The 6,581-nt window shown below is 36.4% G+C and overlaps 1 long non-coding RNA gene across 1 annotated transcript; it reads right to left on the bottom strand.

Annotated features, from left to right (window-relative positions):
* Positions 1–1,064: 1,064 nt before the first annotated feature.
* Positions 1,065–4,754, bottom strand: LOC129453321 (uncharacterized). The gene is made up of 5 exons (XR_008647383.2): positions 4,430–4,754; positions 4,239–4,342; positions 3,904–4,006; positions 2,975–3,156; positions 1,065–2,445 (listed from the first exon to the last, which is right to left on the bottom strand). It is a non-coding gene; the product is annotated as an uncharacterized lncRNA (long non-coding RNA).
* Positions 4,755–6,581: the final 1,827 nt, after the last annotated feature.

A 6,581-nucleotide genomic window follows, 5' to 3' on the forward strand; every position in this document is an offset into this window, starting at 1 on the left:
CTAAAAAAAATATTGGCCCGCGGCCAAAGTTACTTGCCGACCCCTGCAGTAGGGCATCCGGGGATTTCTCGCCTACTGATTTTATGGATACTGAGGATTCGGACGTACTACTCTGTTCACGTGCTGTTTCCACTACTACATTTTCAGTAAGTAGGCGGTTTCGGACGATACTTAAGTACAAGTGCCTCTGAATCCCGCGAGAAATAGTCCAAAATCCAGCTAATTCTCGCCTACCTTTTTACGTATACTGAGGTTTCGGACATACTATTTGTTTGCCTACTGCTTTTTGCCTACTATATAGTATGGCAGTATGCGGTTTCGGATTCAGCCCATTTCAAAAGATTTAAACAACACTGGTCCAGAAGCACTTCCTGTTTCAGTTTTTTAACACTAGATAAATGTTGGGATAAATTACAACCAACAGAACATATAGAACTGAGTCAAAAAGTTAAACAAACATCTTAAAGATAATGATATAGCCTATGTGTGAAATAAAAAAAAAAACAGGCACAAACTGAAACAGGAAGCGCCTCTGGACCAGTGCTGTTCACATCTTTTCAAAAGAACTATAGTATAAAGTTACTTTCTAACAGACATGCTATTGCCAAACAATTAAACATATTGTAAGAATTCAAACGAGTTCATGCTAGTTGCTAAGCTAACCGTGTAGCCTGACCACAGACACATAGGCCTAAGTAAGGTAAACGTATTGGGGGGAAAAGATACTGATATTGCTAAGAAATCATTTAAAATGTCATTATTTATCATTTCAGATTGAAATTTAGGCACTAAATGTTAGGGGCTGGCTATTTATTTATCCATCCATTGCACGGATACGTTTGGCTGGGCTAGGCGGTGCTACACCCTCAAGTCGGACTGGTCACCATCACTGATTTACTAATAGAAACAACACTCCAGGGAAATTTTTGGGTCTCCAATTATCCTATTGTATTTGTTTTCTTTGGGTTAAGTTTAGTATGTCTAACTTTTAGGTTTTAATACAGAAAACACAGCAAATAATAAAAATAACTTTATTTACAAAGCACTTTCCCGTGCTGACAAGCATTTAATCAAAGACCAAAAGCATTCACACATACTATACGTAAGTATATGTATTTATAGCATACATAACTTAAAAGTTAATCATCTTTGAACTGTCTAGTGTTAATACCCTATCTAGAGCAAAGTTATGCAGCAGTGTAATGAAAAACTTGTATTAATTATAACAACTATGCCATAAATAATACAACACAACTGTATACTAACTAATTAACACGTTTTATTATTTACCCTGTATTAAACTATCATATATATTTTAAGGCATAAATAAAAAAAGTAGTTTTACATCTCATTTTCAAAACAGGGAAAAGTAAACAACGCTTTAGCAAACAATTTTGCAGGTACAATGAAACAGTTTAATAGTTACCTCAAGAAAATGGCATTGTAAAACATTTCTTTTCATTGAAAAGGTAACAACAGTATTAACTCATGCATCAAATATGGGTAGGCTATTGATCAGTCATTTATGGAAGGTATTTCATCTAATGACATACAGTTAGTTCACTCCAAAAGTATCCACAATCACTGTGAAAAAAACTTGATACAGTATAAAACTATATAACAATAATAGTAACATAGGCAAAATAGATTTGCACATTTTTCCACAGTAAATGTCATTATGTTGACAAGATGATATGGGCACAGTTTGGTGAAGTAACCACTGCAAGAGGATTGTGGCATTTGCAAGTTGTAGCAACACAGTTGACTGTAGGAGTAGTCTGTGAAACATCGGAGGTGGAGGGGAAACTTAATAGCTAACCTGCTGCTTGTAAACGGAGATATGTATTATCATACAAAAACTTATTTAACAGTAGTTTCCCATCAATCTATGAGGCTAATGTTGCTTACACACTGCAGGAAACGGTTGTCTAAAATAAAAGCACTGTATCAGACATCCATTACATTTCCAAATAGTTTTATGTTTTCCATGAAACACACCTGCAGTTCAGTGTGACACACAGTCTAAATGCATACTCCAGTTCAGAGTTCCAAAATCACTGTCATCTGAACTCTCATAATCCAGCTCTTCGTGGTCCTATCTCCTCAGGCTCATCCTCCAGCAGAGAAACAGCATTTGGTCCTAAAGCAGTGTTCTCCACTTCCAACCCCGGAGAGCCGGTGCCCCGCAGAGCCACAGCTCCAACCCCAATCAAACACACGTACCTGTGATTTTCTAGAGATCATGAAGACATTGATTAGCTTTCAGGTGTGTTTGATTGGGGTTGGAGCTGGGGTCTGCGGGACACCGGCTCTCCGGGGTTGGGAGTGAGGAACACTGCCCTAAAGCCCGGCTGTAACTTGAGCAAAGTTGAAACTTCTCTACATCTGCAAGCCTTTTCTGAAGAAGACACAGTAGCCAGCGATGACACTCTTCACTTAAACTGCCTAAAAGGAAAAATTGAAGGGATGCATGAGAATACTTAGAGGTTTTACTTGAGGCTTATTTTGTACATTATGTTAATACTGCTTTCATTATTAAGGTCCAATTATATTCCTAAAGATTTCACATTAGTATTACTAATTACATTATACTATTAGGAAATAAATGTAAATACCTCCATGTACTCCTTTCTAAACTATATACAACAATTGCCATGCTTTTATTGTGTCTTGATTTTCTTTGTTTCTATTCTATGTAAAGAACTACAGATCAAAGATCCAACCACAAGAACTATAACGTAACACTTCAGGGTCTAAAAGTGAGTGGGGTTTTATTGTTGTATTTGCTATTCAGTGTGTCTAATCATTTAGACACACTGAATAATCTGGCATCTGTGATTTTTATCACCAAATGACAAAGGAACTTGATTTCAGAATTTGAAACTAACATGTGTCTTGAGACTTTTGTAAACCTTATTTATAGAAACCAATGGCATGCATCATTGCATGATGGTAATAAAAGTTAGCCTCTTACCACTGTTTTTGCCTGAAGACATTTTTGATATCATTTTCCTGATGTTCCTAGCCAGGCTTCTGAGATAGGTGCGGTGCAGTGGTGTCTCATCTCCCCCATCACAATGATCTTTGCTTCTTGAAGGCGCACTTTTGACATGTATACATAAAAAAAAATCTTCTTGGTGAGGGTGTTGCTGGATTCTGAAGTCACACAAATAACAACATCTTAAACACAATTTTGACTGGTATATTCTGAAAAGCAGGCAAAACAAAAGCAGTGCATCTACAGCCCATAATCTGGTGCAGGGTGCAAAATATTTGATTCAGAAAGTCGGCTATGAGAGGTTAAAAGAAACACTCACACAGTAAAGATTGTCTCCCTTTATCTTTATATCTATATAAGAACAACTTCTTTGCTGCTTATGAGCCTTTAAATAATTCTCCTTATATCACATGTGGTGTAAGCCTGCTGAAGACCTAGTTTCAACATCACCCTAATGAAAAATAATGGACTAAATCTTCAGAGTAGCAGTCAGTACATTGTAAAATTAAAATGAACATTGTAATTGTGTCACTCAATAATTTAAAAGTACAGACAAAAAGTATTATGTTTGTTCTATATCTGTTGTTTCTCTCAAAAGCACTTTTGGTGCAAAAGCACATTTGGTGCAATGAGGCACGACACAAACCGGATGCTCCGCGGGTGTGCATTATTTTCAAATAATTCAAAGGACTGGAGTCAATTATTCCTCTTATACCACAGTTACCACAAACATTGCTCTGGTGCCTATTTTTAAGACATTCGACAAGTTAGGTGTGCAGTTATCAGAAATTAATGCATACCCACAGAACATTTCTCAGCCAATCAGAATACAGCATTCAACATACCCCTGGTATAACTGCAATCAACAAAAATGACAAAATGTTTTAGATGAGTTATCAACATACCAGTGTGATTATAAAGGCCGGCTTTTCGATGAAGACTAAGAAACATTTGTTCAATTGATTTCTGAAGGTTATGTTGGTCATCACATCTGGTACCTACCAAATCCTAAAGCAAAAATAATAATACAAGTAAATGATTATGATGTCTTTTAGGCTGTACATGTCCCAAATCAAATTAGTGTCTCAAAGGAGTTTACAACGACACAAGTTTATTGCGATTAAAACAGGACATACCTCTACTTAAATACTTATGCATGGCAAAGATTCTCAGTTACAAAATTGATTATCACACTGCAATATTGTGAACCAATTTCAATAATGTCCATAAAATACATTACCATTAGTAGCCTATTGTCTGACATCTTGTACCCACTGATTCACAATGTTCTCAGGACACCCCAGTTCACTGCTCAAATCTTCCCGTCTCTGAGACTCAGCCTTTCTGAAAGAATGCCATAAAAATATGTTTGTCCTTGCAATCTTTAAAAGTGAGAAAAATCTTTGTGTCTATATAACTCAGTCATAAGACCTTGATGTATCTGCTGGATAATGCTGAAGGCCTTCTTGCTTCCGTTGGTTCCACCCAATAGCATGGACAGTTAGCATGTCATTCATGGCACAATACACAAAACATGTATGTGATGAAGGAAGAAAGGTCCAATTAATGCTTGTCGTATTTCAATTAATCCAGAAACTGACAATTGAGTTTAAAATTTAAGAGAGAACTACATGCCAATTTTTTATGTACTTTGAACAGTTACAGCTTACTCTTATGCAATCTCAAAGTACTAGACAGAAAGAATAAAAAAGTGAAAAAATAAAGACAGGTTTCCTAAAATATTATAAATAGGCATCAATTACCAGATACTTGGTTGTGAGGCCACAATGAGACAGGTTGCTGTTGACCATTTCGACCTCCACAACTGCAGTTGTACCAGCACCTTCCTGATTTTTGCCAGATTATCTAACAAATGTGTAACACCTATATTACAACCATAAACAGTTACAGTGTATTAATAAGTAATACAAATACAATTTCAAATGGTACGATAAAGAATATGCATTACCTGACACTTGGTTGAATGAGCCTTGGCATGCATGACAGAAAGGAAAGGTCTCATCAGCAGAAAAGGTCTGAGTTCCAACATGGAGACTGACGCCTTCTCAAGGTATGGCGCATACTTGCAAGCAATATCTGTTCAAAAGAACTCTCCGTTTGTGGCTGCTTGAAGCTCCTTCTGCAGGTATAGGTGGATAAGATAATATTACTCCCCGGCACATTAAGAGCCTTGAGTAGCACTCCGTGTCTGCAAACAACCACCTCAAGGCCCTCTTCATCAAGTTTGCTTACTTTTCTGTTAGTTTCAAATTACATCACACCAACAGGCATCTTTATAATGATTGTAGACAATAAAGGTTTACTTTTAAACTAAATGTTTTTCAGGATTCATGGAGCATTAAAAAGTTAATCTTCTGCTTTCTCTACTCCAGGTACACAAACTAGTTGAAAGTCAGGGTGACAAATTGATATGTAATAATGAATGACCAAGCTATTAAACTAGCCACTTTGGGTGCCAGCACACATTCCCATATCCAAATGATTATTTTTGTAAAACGCACACCTAACCTGTCAAATGTCTTAAAATACTCAAAGCAATGTTTGTGGTAACTGTGGTATAAGCAGAATAATTGACTCCAGTCCTTTAAATTATTTGAAAATACTGCACACCTGCTGCGTGAGTGACCCTTTTACTGTTTGTACACAATGATGACGTGGCACGTATGAGCACGCAGTTTGGCAACGGAAGCACGGCAAGAATAGGCAGTGAAGCAACACAGACAGAGAAAGTTAGTTTAAAAAGTTGACTTATCTTCTACACAGTTACCAGATCCGTGTACTATAGTGGAGTGGATAGAATACGTTAGCAGATGTCCAAATACGTATATTATATTAGTGCAACCAAATGCTACAACCAGACGTTTTGATGTGGGGAAATCGTTTTAATAAACTTTCTGAGTTGCTTACACGTTAGAACCACTGGGAAATAACACCACTTCCGTTGCCAAAATGCGCACGCAGGCTATTTGATCATGTGGGCTATAAAAGGGTCTATTGAAGTGGCTCTTAAAAGAGCCGTTGGTTTTCTAAGAAAAAGTATAAACTGTGGTTGATGTTAAAAGGGAAGGGTGGTGGGTACTGACCGGACCTTAGAAAAGAAAACAAAAACATGATTAATTCTCTTACAGCAAAGTCTCCTAGGTTTGTCATATTATATAACTGTAAATGCTACCTATAAATAAAGCATAAACTGCATAAATGAACAGTTGAATTCAGAGAAATAAATAAAATAATTATCTTGGTACTTGAAGCTTGGTTAGATATGGTCAAACTTTTACACACTTTCTTCTGACAGATTTATTAACAACAATACAGAACATAACACAATCAATTTTAATCCCTTCTAACGATCAATTGACATAAATATAACTGCACAAACTAGCCTAATTATATCATATAAATAATATTAAATAATTAAATAAATCTATTCTGCTCACCAAGGCTGCATTTATTTGATATAAAAAACAGTAAAAACACTAATAATGTGAAATATTATTGTAATCTGAATGTGAGTGCTGCTGACGGTGTCAGCAGCGATCGCTCTCTGTGATCGATTGGTTCC

Source organism: Misgurnus anguillicaudatus, chromosome 23 (genome assembly GCF_027580225.2).
Source record: "Misgurnus anguillicaudatus chromosome 23, ASM2758022v2, whole genome shotgun sequence".
In the NCBI taxonomy this organism is placed as follows: Eukaryota; Metazoa; Chordata; class Actinopteri; order Cypriniformes; family Cobitidae; genus Misgurnus; species Misgurnus anguillicaudatus.